The 13,582-nt window shown below is 36.1% G+C and overlaps 1 non-coding gene across 1 annotated transcript; it reads right to left on the bottom strand.

Moving 5' to 3' along the window:
- Window positions 1–326: 326 nt before the first annotated feature.
- Window positions 327–400, bottom strand: TRNAN-GUU (transfer RNA asparagine (anticodon GUU)). The gene has a single exon. It is a non-coding gene; the product is annotated as a tRNA-Asn (tRNA).
- Between the last annotated feature and the right edge of the window lie 13,182 nt (window positions 401–13,582).

The raw sequence follows: 13,582 nt of genomic DNA, 5'->3' as shown, positions 1-13,582 counted from the left end.
ATGCTTATACACCCACTTGTCTGTCTGTCCGTCCCTCTTCAATGAGTTTTTAAAAGTCTATTTTCAAACATACTTAATAGAATGGCAGCAGTTTCAAAGATAATTAGGACAAATCAGGTGAGAGGAGATAACAGAAGTCCTCTCTAGAATCACAATTTACAGAAAGACTGCATGTTGAAATAAATTCCTACTCAACAGCACAGAATTAGCAGGAGTAAGAAGTGGAGTAAAAGGGAAAAGAAAAAAGAGGAGGAGAAAGGAGAAAGACTAGGAGGAAGGAGAAAGGAGTAAAAAGGGTAAGTGGAAAGAGGAGAAGGAAACACCTACGTCCCTGGGTGGGTTTGAACCACCAACCTTTCGGTTAACAGCCGAATGCGCTAACCCATTGCGCCACAGAGACTCTCTTAAACTATGAAATCTATTTATAAAATAGAATTTTGTTTTTCAAAAAGAAAAAAAAAAAAGAGGAAAAAAGAAAGAAAAAGAAAAAGAAAAAGAAAAAGAAAAAGAAAAAGAAAAAGAAAAAGAAAAAGAAAAAGAAAAAGAAAAAGAAAAAGAAAAAGAAAAAGAAAAAGAAAAAGAAAAAGAAAAAGAAAAAGAAAAAGAAAAAGAAAGAGAAAGTTGTGTAGGTAGAAACAATAGCAGAAAAATATAAAATTTATATTTAACTGTATTTCCCTTTATCAAGAAATGGTAGTACTCTTGGAGGGTGAGGGGGGAGGAGGGGGGGGAAGCAAATAAAAGAAACTAAAAGAGGAACATATAAAAAAAAAATTTAAAAAAAAAAACTGAAAAAAGAAACCAGAAACGAACAAAAAACAACATCAGCCTCGGCTTCTATTTGCTTTTTTTTCCCTTTCATTTCTCTATCTTCTATTAATGCTACTATATCTTCTCTGTTCCAGATTCCTACAGCCATGTACTTTGATTGTCAGTCCCCATCAGCAATTATGAAATGAGCTGCACTTCCAGAAGGACAGACTGTCAGAAGTTTCTTAGCAAGATAAGCAGCCCTACCCTCTCCCCCACACACTTTTTTTTTTTTTTTTTGCCCCGCTTTCCTGAACATCTTCATCCATTAACAAATTATTGTTTCATAAACAGTGACTCTTATGGCCTTCATTTCTGCAGAATCCAGTATCCTAAAGATGTTTTAATACACAATTTGTCACAATTTGATGATATTATGGAAGGAAACAAATTGAAGTGATTCTAAGCTGTGAACAAAGTAATACAAGACTATGTTTTTGGCTAAAACTATCCCCATGTTTAAAACACATGGTCATTAAATATTTTAGATAGAAAACTGTGAACTAGAATGTAGAATTACTAAAATATTACTTGGTCGGTTACAAATTCATGCCATTCATCACTTCTATCACAATGGAGGATAAAAAACAGAAAGCACAGAATTATGAATTGATGTGCTACCATGTCATCAAATACTTTAAACTAGAGAAGTTTAAAAGAATATCTGACTTCTAAAGCCATTTGTTCTGATTCTCATTTCCTTCGGGAGACTAGAATGGAAGAATTCCAAACTGATGGCAGACAGTCTTCTAAGACCACCTTAGCTATGAAATTAAGTGCAGACAGGCACACTTACACCTGATTTTATATCTAAATGCTGTGAGCAGGAATGTGTCAGTCTGTATCATCACCGTCATGGAACAATGCAACATATTTATACCTGCTGAAAGCACTAAAGAAAAGAACCACTGCATTTTTTAGTGGACTTCTTTCACTAAACCATTCTTAGTCCTCCAAAGAGCAATACAGCCTCAAGTAAAAATCTCACTGTCATTTTCATTCCTTTTTTTGTTGTTGTTTTGTTTTGTTTATGCACCCCAACTCACACAGCGAAGAATTAAATGGTAATATCATAAGCAAAGGATTTTTCCCTCTCTTATCTCTCTTATATCTCTCTTATATCTATATTTATAATTTAGTGGTTTTAAAGGGCAATAAATTCAAATTTAGAATACCTGAGGAAATAGATCTATCAAAACAAAGAAATAATTTTTTTAGTAACAGGCAAGACAGTATAGCTATCCAGATCTTCCTAATTACACAAAGTTGTTTGTAACTACAAACTCATTGTTTCTTATATGAGGAAATGAAAGATGTTTGGGGGGGTGGGAGGGGAAGGAAAAAAAAAGGAAAAAAAAAAAAAGGAAAAAAAAAAAAAAAAAAAGGTTAGTTTCTTTCATTTTCTTACTCATTATTATAATTTTCTAAGTACATATGAGGGCTGCTCCAATAGTAATGCCAACTATGTTATTGTCTTGGCCCAGGACATCAAAGGCAGATGCTGATGGTGAGATAGTAGAGGCTGAAACTTCCTGTCAATATTTTATTACATTTTGTTGCCATGTGATAGATGGCAGCAGAGGGGCAGTCTGACAGAATGCCTTCTGACATGGAAGTGCATACGAAGCAAAGGTGAGTAATTGAATTCCTCCATGTGGAAAAAATTGCATTCACTGACATTCACCGGCACTTGCTGAATGCTTATGGAGACTAAAAAATGGATGCTAACACAATGAGGTGGTGGGTGGTGTGTTTCAGCAGTGGCAACAGGGACAGTGGAACACCTCCATTGGTGCAGTTATTTATGAGTATAGCATGCAGGTTCTTGTTCATCAGTGACTAAAATGTGCAGCTAATGGTGGATGTTGAAAAACAATGTGTGGTATCTGAAAGTTCGCTCAGTCAAATAGTGTTATTATGTTCATTGTAGGTGTAATAGTTTAAATGGAAATAAAAGGCGTTAGTTTTGGATCAACCTATATAATTCTTGATGCATTCATTTCTGCTGCAGAAAATTTCATTAGGAATTTCACTTATGTAAAAGGAAAGTAAAACAGTTTTTGATCCAATATCTTTTACTGCATTATGTGTTATGGGCTGCTTTTGTTTCCTCATTTCCTTGGGATTTTCTTTTTTGGGTTTCTTCATTATGCCTGAAGCATGTCCTTGTTTCCATTGTCTACTATGTAGCTTTAATGTCCCTCACCACAGTAGGACAAGCCTGGGAGTCTGATGTTGTATTTACTGCATGAGCAACAATTTAATTAAGTGTTTTAGTAATACCATCAGTGCTTTGTTGCTACCAGTGCACTTGGGCATGTATTACATTGTTCTAACAAATATAGTGGGAGAATTTCTGTGTAATTTGTCTTGTTTCTGGCTAAGGACCCTGGAACAAATTGTTTCAATTATATAACTTGTGATAATGTTCTTAATTCCAAAAAATGAGTCAGAGTGAGGACCAAAGTTTTTTCAAGCTAATACACAATCTGCACCAGTATAAAACCTACTTCACTTTTGTTGCTATTTCATATGCCTGCCAGAGGAAATTATGTTTCTCCTCTTTTTCCCCTATTTTGATAACACAGAAAAGCAAGGAAAAAATTCCTTAACTCAAACTTCTTTATATTTTCAGCTTGAAAAGGAAGGAAAAGAGGGAAGAAAATATTGTATTATGCATTCTAAAGAAAACTAGACAAGCATTTTCTCTTCTATTCGAATGCCTTACCTTCTGTGTGGTATATTCACTTACATTATATGGGTATAAAGAAAACCAATTGGACTTGATTCTCATTTACTTTTACTAAGTATAATTTATTAGTAACTTTGTGAAGTAATGTCATGGTTCTATGTTTTTTTTGTTTTTGTTTTTTTGTTTTTTGGGTTTTAGTACTCCACATCAAAACATCATGTAGTGTACGGGGCATTAAAGTGTCACTGCTCCAATCCCAGGTACCTATCCCTGTACATTACAGAAGTCACGGGATCTGGCCCTTCCGGGTGGGGGGGGCGCTCTCTTGCTGCCTTGCAGTGGGTGCTGGAGGTGCTTTCCTAGCTGTTCCAAGCTTTTCAGGTTTGACTTGGTCCCGGGAACTCTCTCTCATCCTGTCTGATTTATTAATCTCAATTTCAATTAAATTGTATATATTGTGTTATCTTGTATTCCAATATTATAGTAAAATAAGTTTTCCTCCATAGATTGTTGCCGCTGTTCTTTTCCTCCCTTCCTTCCTTCCCATTTTTTGTGGGACTGGGGTGGGGGGGGAGGGCAGAGGCCTGTCGCCCCTGTCACGGACATAGATTGATCTAGTCAACTCCGTGACAAGTAAGATTTTAATTAATTAATTAATTAATTAATTAATTTTCACAACTGCCATGCCTAGATGAAATGGGCAGACAGCAGTCCTAGGAGAATCGAAATGACAAAGAGAGCATTGTACAAACACTGCTTGAGCTCAATCAGCCTGTGGTCTTTACCACTGCCTTGGGGAGCCTATACCAGTGCCTGACCATGCATTCACTGAAAATATTTTCCTGACACCCAATATGACATTACCTTGATGCAGCTCCATGCTGTTCCCTCGGGTTCCATTGTTGTCATCAGAGAGATCAATGCCTGACTCTCCAACCCTTCACGAAGAAGCTGAAGGCTGCCATGAAGCTTCCCCTCAGACTCCTCTCTCTGGACCAAATAAACCAAGTAACCTTATCCACTCGTCATACTCGTCAGACCCTTCATCCTCTTTGAAGCTCTCCTTAGGATCTAACAGTTTCATATCCTTATATTGTGGTTCCCAAAACTACACACAGTGCTCAAGGTGAGGCTGCATAAACACAAAGCAGAGTGGGACAAACCTTTTCCTCAAGTGACTAGCACTTCTGTGCCTGACACACCTCAGGACATGGTTGGTTTTTTTGGCTGCCAGTACACGTTGTTAATTCATATTCAACATGCTGTCAAACAGAACAGCCAGATCATTTTCCATGGCTCTCCTCTCCTTCCCCTCATCCAACAGTCTGTCCTGTCCTACGTGTAGAATCCAGCACTTCTTTGTTTGTGGTTGCCCAGTCCTCAAGTTTATCAAGATCATAGAATCTTCATAGAATCATAATATAATCACAGAATCATACAATCATAGAATTGTAGAATCACAGAATCATAGAATAGCATGGGTTGGAAGGGACATCAAATATCACCAAGTTCCAACCCTACTGCCACAGGCAGTGTTGACAACTGCTTGATCGAGCCTTAGATTAGATTACACAGGGCCCCATACAACCTGGTCTTGAATACCTCCAGGGACAGAAATATCAACATTCACAATCTCTCTGTGCAGCCAGTTCCCAAACCTCACCACCATCTCAGTGAAATATTTCCCTCTGACATCTAATCTAATTCTTCCTTCTTTCAGTTTAAAACCCTTCCCCCGGTCCTATCACTAGATACATTAAAAAATTAATTTCCCTTCTGTATATAATCTCCACATCTTTCCTGTGTTGGGGGCCCCAAATCTGTATGCAATACTCTAGATGAGATCTTACAAGGATTAGAGTAGAAAGGGACCTCCTTCACTTTGCTGGCCACCCCTTTTTTAATGTAGCCCAGGATACTGTTGGCCTTCCAATATGCAAGTGCACACTGCTGGCTTATATTAAATTTTTCATCTACCAGGACTCCTGAGTCCTTCTCGGCAATTCTGCTCTCAGTGAGTTCTCTATATACACATCTGTAAGTGCCCCTGACTCAATGCAACGCCTTGCATTTGGCTTTGTTAAAGATCATTATGTTCACATGGCCCACTTTTCAAGTTTATCATGGTCCTTCTGGATGGCATCTCTTCCTTCTGCAGTATCAACTGCACCACTCAGATTGGTGCCATCAGCAAACTTACTGAGGATACACTTGATCCCATTACTTGTCAAGATCAAGATCAATGTGTCACACTGATTTTTCAATAAACAATAAATATTGTATCTGTTCTTTGATGATAATTTTTGCTTCTTAAGACATAACGTACTTGTATTTATGGTTAAGTGCACCATCTTTCAAACTGACCTGTAAAAAGAAAGTCACATTTTGGGAATGTGGAGACCCTGTAAATCAGGTTATAATTGTTTCTGATGAATATTCTGCCACCTATCATAACAGGTATGTAGCCTCAACATCTTAACTAAACTCTTGCAAGCAAAAATTATATACAAAAAAGGGCACTTCTTTTTCTGTTAGCAAATCTGCACTATTTCCCCTTGTATAATATCCATTTTACACCTCAGGCACTTTGCTCCAACATGATTATACTAACAAAATTAGAGTAGTCCAGGTCTCAGTTTAGTATTTTCATTATGATACAGCTGTTTTATATTAAAAAACACGATATAACATATTAAAAGATATGTGAGTAACAATGCTGCAGGATAATATTTCTTCCCTTATCTGATTTGTTTTTCTTGTTGCAGAAACACCCTCAATGTTCTTTCATTGTTTTGATGACTCATTTCATGTAACTTGCACAGTACACACTATAGAATTCTCTGACTTAGTTTCCATGGCACCCTTTTGTACTAAATGAAAGGAAATACCCATACACATGTTGTACTATTTTTTTTTTCTTGCTTTTGATCTCTAAATTAGATCCCCATTTTAAAAGTATCTATTTCTCTCCACTGACTTTAATGGGAGATTAACTCATATGGAACCATTTATTCTAGAGCTTCTTGTATTTTTACAACTCTTGTACAACCCTTTCAACAACAATTATGTCCTACTGTCTTGTTTTCACAGTGTCAATGATGCAAAGAAAGGACATTTGTCTCACTATGTGCTTATACCACGCAAAAGCAAGTCTCAAAATAAAATAAAAGTGCTCAAAATAAATGTTAGGAATTTCTGTTAAAGACAGTGCTAATTTTGTGATGTGCTGTTGACTTTTTTTTTTTAAGAAACCATGTTCCATGTCGACATACCAATGGAAGATGTATGTAAATAAACAGATTTTAATGAGAAATGCAATTTTGAGAACTGTCATTGATTTGTCTTTAAAACATGTTCGTGAATTTGGCTTTAAGTTGGCCAAAAGCATAAGACTAGTTGTCTCAAATTGGAGAATCCCAGAATCCCAGAATCACCCAGGTTGGAAAAGACCTTCAAGATCATCCAGTCCAGCCATCCACTTATCACCAATAGTACTCATTAAACCATGTCCCTCAACACAATGTGCAAACATTCCTGACACCTTCAGGGTCAGTCACTCCGCCACTTCTCTGGGCATCCCATTCCAGTGCCTGACCACTCTTTCAGAAAAATAGTATTTCCTAACGTACAGCCTAAATCTCCCCTGGCACAGCTTGAAGCCATTCCTCTAGTTCTATCACCAATTACATGAGAGGAGGCCGACACCCAGCTCACTACAACCTCCCTTCAGGAAGTTATAGAGAGCAATAAAGTCTCCTCTGAGCCTCCTCTTCTCCAGACTGAACAACCCCAGCTCCTTCAGCCACTCCTCATAAGGCCTGTTCTCCAGACCCCTCACCAAATCTAAAGTACAAATGCAGGCTCTATTTTCCTTTAAAATCTAAAGTTTTGACTTTTTTTTTTTTTTTTTTTTTTTTTTTTTTTTTTTTTTTGCATATGATCAAGAATGTTTACCAGAAAATCTAAATGCTATCAATAGTGGCATTAACCTTAGAAGGATAACCTCCTCTTTGTATACCTCGTGGTTTTTGAACCCTGAACATTTTTTCTCTCTTTGCTGTAAAAATGTTTGGGTTTTTTCTTTTTCTTTTTCTTTTTTTTTTTTTTTTGTTTGTTTGTTTGTTTTGTTTTGTTTTTAAGCTATCTGGACAGATCTAACGGCTGCGTTCGAACATGCACAGGGGAATGTTTGTAGAGCTCTGTGGTGGATTTTAAACAGCTACACATTTTTGGTTTTGCGATAGAGCTTTGCCCTGGAGGAGAAATCTATCAGATATAAGAGGAAAGGGAACACTAGAACAGATAAATAAATAAATAAATAAATAAATAAATAAATAAATAAATAAATAAAAAATGAAGAAACAAAGGAACAAGGAGGAGATATCTGTTGATGAAATTATTTTTAGAGATAATTAAGTTCATTCATCCAGAAATAACAAACATTAAACATCATCTTCAGGCACATATGACTTTCTTGAAAACAAAAGAGAATTAAACAGAACCTACAAAATAACCAACAGCTTGAGGCCACTCAAAACTGTGCCAGTGCAATGACCTTCTAGATTTTGTACAAGCCTTTATGAAACAATAGTAGCAACCAGGTAATGAATGCTAAATTAAAAAGGCCTACACACACATGTATTATATAAATGAAGTAGTCACTTTCAAAACTGTTGCTCAAAATTTCCTGCCTAAAATATTTAATTAATATTCACCATTAATACTACATAATTTCATTTATTTATATCACTCTTCCCTCAAGAAATTCACCTCTGTTTTCAATAATGGGTTAGGAACTTTTATGTATAATTCATCCTGCCGAGAAACTCCTGATTCTTAGTCTGATATGACAGATTCATAAAAAAGAATTCAAAGACAAGATGGATGCCAGTTCAGAGGAATGATGTTCTGTGAACTGCAGAGTTAGGTCTACTATATACCATAAAGAGCAAAGAAGAGTACTGAGTCAGCAACAACAATTTGCTTCATTCTTTCTATTTAGAATATCTATGGTTAGTATTATATTTAACACCTATTCACAATGTGATTTTACTTAGTCTAACTTTATTACTTTTCAAGAGAAAGAACTTCTGGTCAGAGGATTTTATGTTTCAGAGTTAGTACTTGGAGAAGACTTTTTTTTCAAGGTGAGCTGCCCTTGGCAAATATTTGAAATAATCACGTTTCATCACATAGAAAAGCAATACGGGAAGACTTTTCACCTTTGCTTTCCATTCTTGTCTCTCAGTATTATATTTATGCCCATGTACTACAGAAATCTTTAACTCTGGCCTCTGTCTCCTGTTCTTCTATGCCAGAAAGAAAGCAACGGTAATAAAATTGGAAATATATATGCATACACTCTAATTTTTTGTAAGCCTAGTCAGTTTTTGTACGGAATGCTAGTTTGGGATCATAATCTGTGAAGTGAAACACAGTTCTTTCACTGTGTTTCACAGTTTTGACTGAAATACTATCTGGACACAGCAGACATATGTTCTAACTTAGGTAATACATTATTGGCCATTTTCCTGAGTGGTATTTTATGAAAGAATTGAAGAAACATAGATTGGAATGCCAGACCACCACTGGTGTTACAAGTCACAAAAACTTGAGGAACAAGCAACAACAAGAGAAACTCATACTGATATACTGATACATAGCAGTAAACTACAGAAAAACTTTTCTTATTGGGTTAGTTGGTCAGCATCAAATGAATTTTCCACAGACTCAAAACCTTCAGTCCTTGAACTTTCGGAAAGGATGTAAAATGGGCCAAATCCTAATTAAAGAAGACATACTTCTACAATCCAGTTCTTAAACGTTCTAAAGAATGTTGTTATCTCTCACATTCGAGACATCATAGCATCACAGAATGTGTTCAGTTGGAAGAGACATCTAAAATCATCTAGTTCCAACACAGATGCTATAGGCAGGGACACCTCCCTATAGACCAGGTTGCTCAAAGCCAGATCTAAACTTTTATCAAAATTTCTTCATAGATCAAGTCTTGAATAGATAAGCTTTCAGCAAATGATGGCACATTTACTAAATGGGTCAGTGAGAACTATTGGTGATAGGTGGACAATTGCACTGGAAGATCTTTTAGGTCTTTTCCAACCTTGGTGATTCTATGATTCTATGAGGCCCTATTCCATTTTGGAGACCATGGAGCACATTGCTAATGTTGACTGGACTGATCTACAGTCTGGATTTGGCTCTTCCAGACTTCTATCCCTTTGAATTAATGGAAAAAGGACTGCATGGCTGCATGGGCAATATTTTCCTAGCAACAATGCTGCTACTGACTTGCGGAATAAACTCTATGTCTATTCGGCGCCAGGTGCAGGAAGTATAACTCTTAGAATCAGTCCATATGTTAATTCTTTTTCCTTTTGCCAATTCTAATGCTCAGGTCAAGGCTATAATTTCTGCCTTTTGTGGTGACATGTTTGGATTAAGAACTTTTGACTCTTACCTTGCTAGCAGTCGTCATGGCATAACCAGCTTTGTATACACCCTGTCACACAAGGCTGCTACCATCAGCATAACAGGAGTCTTCAGCAACCTCCAGTGGCTCATCCTTCAAGTCCAGTCGACTGGAATACACTGCCTCAATGGTCACCAGGCAGTCATGTAACACCAGTTCTCCTGAGATTCCGCTGAGGGACAATGTTGGGTTGACAGTGTTAGTCACCACAATTTCTACATCATCTTGCTCTACCAGGATAGCCAGATACTTGAGGAACCTCTGTGGTGAGAGCCTTTTACTTCCAACACAGCTGAGACAGTATGAGATATTAATAGGATAATTCTTTGGCCCAGTGTGAATTTTTGTGCTTCTTGAATATTCAGCAATAACGCAGCCACTGCCCTCAAGTGGCTAGGCCACCCTTTGCTTACTTCATCCAGCTGTCTGGAGAAGGATGCTACAGCCCTTTGATAGGACCCCAGGCTTTGGGCTAGAACTCCCAAGGCTATTCCAAGGCTTCTCATATGAGAACAACCAGAAGGATTTTGTTATGTCTGACAACCCTAATTCTATAAGTGAATAAACCCTGATTCTATAAATGAATATTTATGCATGTTTCTATACTTCAGTGCCTATAATTAATGAAATACCACTGTGTGTAGAATATAGAGATTCTACTCTGTATAAATTATTTAAACAGCACTGTAATAAAACGTAAGATATTTGATAGAAGCAGAGTGTTCATATTCCCTACATAATCAGTGAAGACTGATTTTAATTTCTGGATAAGAAGCAGCAGGAAATACTAGGAAAATCCAGCATGTTTGCCTAAGTCAAACAGATTTCTCATCTCTTCCAGAGGATAAGATTTGATGAAGTAGTGATAATGCTGTATTAAAAAAAATAATAAAAAAAGTTGGAAATAACATCAGAGCTTAATGCCTATCTCATAATCTCTCTACACTTACTCCAAATCCCTACATATGAGCCTTAACTGCTGTATAAAATTAGTCTACATTATTTCTAACTTCATTACAGTTCTTCTACGACTTCACAATGATCTAGCCTCAAAAACATAGGCTTTTCTACTGAGGATACTGAGGATACTGTCACAGCAGTGTCCTACAAGATGCATGTTCGAAGTCTTCTAGTCTGACAGGGTCAAAAAACCAAGCTTACAAATTCTTACTTTATGCTTAAGCTACATCACAGCTATCAAATGAGACAAGACATTTATGCACAAACTTGGCAGTGGCAAATCACATTTACGTTTTGGAGTTTCTCAGTGCACTTAGATCATGCATATGAGTCACATCTAGGCTCTAAACTGAAGTGAAGTACCTGTTCCTTCAAAGAGGCACTTCTGAGCAAGCATGACAAATTAACTGTCATTGGCAAGCAAGCATTCAGGCTAAGAAGAGAAGCAACTAATGACTTTCAGCATAAAACAGTTCTGAAAGGAAGGCAGACTGAGTCACTCTGTGGCACTAAGGAGTGTTATATGTGACTAAATTCCAGTTAATGGGGGTTTTTGTATATTGAATGCCATGATGTGAACAATCTTGTCCTCTTATTTGTAATCTCAAGTCAAACCAAGCACACTGTATTTTTTACTTGGTTCAACCTTAACATGCACTTTTACTTAATTCCTTCTCCATCTCTAGTATCAATATCATACAAATAAGAGACTGGAAGTGCTTTCTTTTTGAATATATATATATTTTTCTGCCTATCTTAACAGACACAGTCATTTCATGTATTCTGCTTTCTCCAGTTCTAATGGTCCATCTCACAGAGACTTTTCCCATCACAATTCAAGTCAAATAGATCAGAAATTTAAGGAAAATTAGGAAATTTCTAATCTTCACCCCAACTTTGACTGCTTTATTTTCATTATTTTGTTTTCCGACTACTTACACATTTTTTTCTGTGATACTTTCTCTTTCTGTCTTAAGTATGTACATCTTTGAGGGATAGTCAGGGCATTATCATCATTTGCTCTTAGCAAATCTATGAACACTCACATTTTTTTAAGTTCTGCTTGTCTTAAATCAATAATCTTAATCCTCTGACCACTTCTGTTTCTTCATTCTCTTCAGTTAATCAATGTATTTCTCATAAAGAGGTGGACAGAAATGCATCAAAACTTGAACATTGTTACTATATGATTGAAGTAACTTGGTGAGTTGGTTTATAAACCAGTGGACAAAGATTTTTCAATGAGGCTTTGGTCAAGTTAAAGTATTAAGCACATAAGCACATTATCTCCTGAAAATATTTGTGTTTGCTTATAAACAGAGAGGAATTCTAGAACTAAGAAGAACAATTTCTGAATCATACTTGATTTCTAATACTTGTACCCTTCAGCAACAAACCCCAACTATTTGGGGGTTCCAACTGTTGGAAGCCTTTCATTCTGAACTATTTAGAAGTTAATAAAAGAAATACATCAAGGTGTAGAAAATCACTACAGGTGACACGAGTACTACTATAGTAACACTGACTTCTGAGATGCTCAGAAAATTTATTTCTTATTGAAAATAAAAAGAACCAATCAGTTCAAGAAAAAAAAAAAAAAAACTTTATTAGGTTGTTTCTTCCTTTTGTCATCCCTGTGTATAATTAAAAAAATATGAATAGCTTAGCTATTTTCTAAGTGATTAATTCCAGAAGAGAGTTTCTTACCCCTCCAGATGTTTATACTCCTTTCAGAAGGAAAATATAATTTTTTTTGTCTCCCAAAAGAAAACATTTATATGTACATACAAGTTATTGCAGGCTTATCTGTATCTATCAACTGAGATATTATTTCCAAACATGAAAGAAAATAAATAAATAAATAGCTTGCAAAGGACAAAAAATAAAAGCATTAATAAGAGTTAAATTAATAATTAAGGAACAAAATCAAGGGATTGGACATATAAGAATAACATATGAGAAGATCCAGATCAGCAAGAGCAATGTAATAGAGTTTCACCAGAAGAAAAGATGACAGATTGATTAAGACAGTTCTGGAATGGTTGCCAAAACCTGGAAATCCCAGCAGAAGACTAAAAAGAACTGAAGAAAAACAGAACCTGGAAAATAATCAAGAACAGCAGAGGTTTGGACTAACCAGATCTTGCAGAAGATATAAGACATGGGGAGTCCTATGTCCAGTAGTGGATTGATAGTGGCAGATATGCTAAAAATATGTTATATTTCTATTACTAATGCAGTTGTATTGTACTGCTGAATCTGATTAAACTGTTTCGTACTGCCTCTATCTCAGACATTCAAACTTCATGTGATACATCATAAAGAGACCTAAGAAAAACTTTTTTTATTTTCAAATGGATTTGCTGTTAATGGAATTTTGTTAACAGAAATTAACAGAAATTATTGTAATCTTGACTTGTGAAAGACTGTATGTTGATAACAAAAACAGAAAATTTGATTGATCACTCTAATAACTCTGTTGCCCAATACTCTTTCTGTTTTTTTTTCTGGGTTTTGGTCATGTACAATTCATGCTGAGCCCCCCAGCAGCATTGCCTACAGGAAAGTCATAAAAGAAGACTTCTATGTTTACTGAAGTCAGTGGAAAGATTTAAATGAAATTTAGATCA

This window comes from Lagopus muta, chromosome 1 (genome assembly GCF_023343835.1).
Source record: "Lagopus muta isolate bLagMut1 chromosome 1, bLagMut1 primary, whole genome shotgun sequence".
Lineage (NCBI taxonomy): Eukaryota > Metazoa > Chordata > Aves > Galliformes > Phasianidae > Lagopus > Lagopus muta.
Note: the sequence above shows the minus strand (reverse complement) of the source record. Positions and strands in the feature narration are given on the sequence as shown.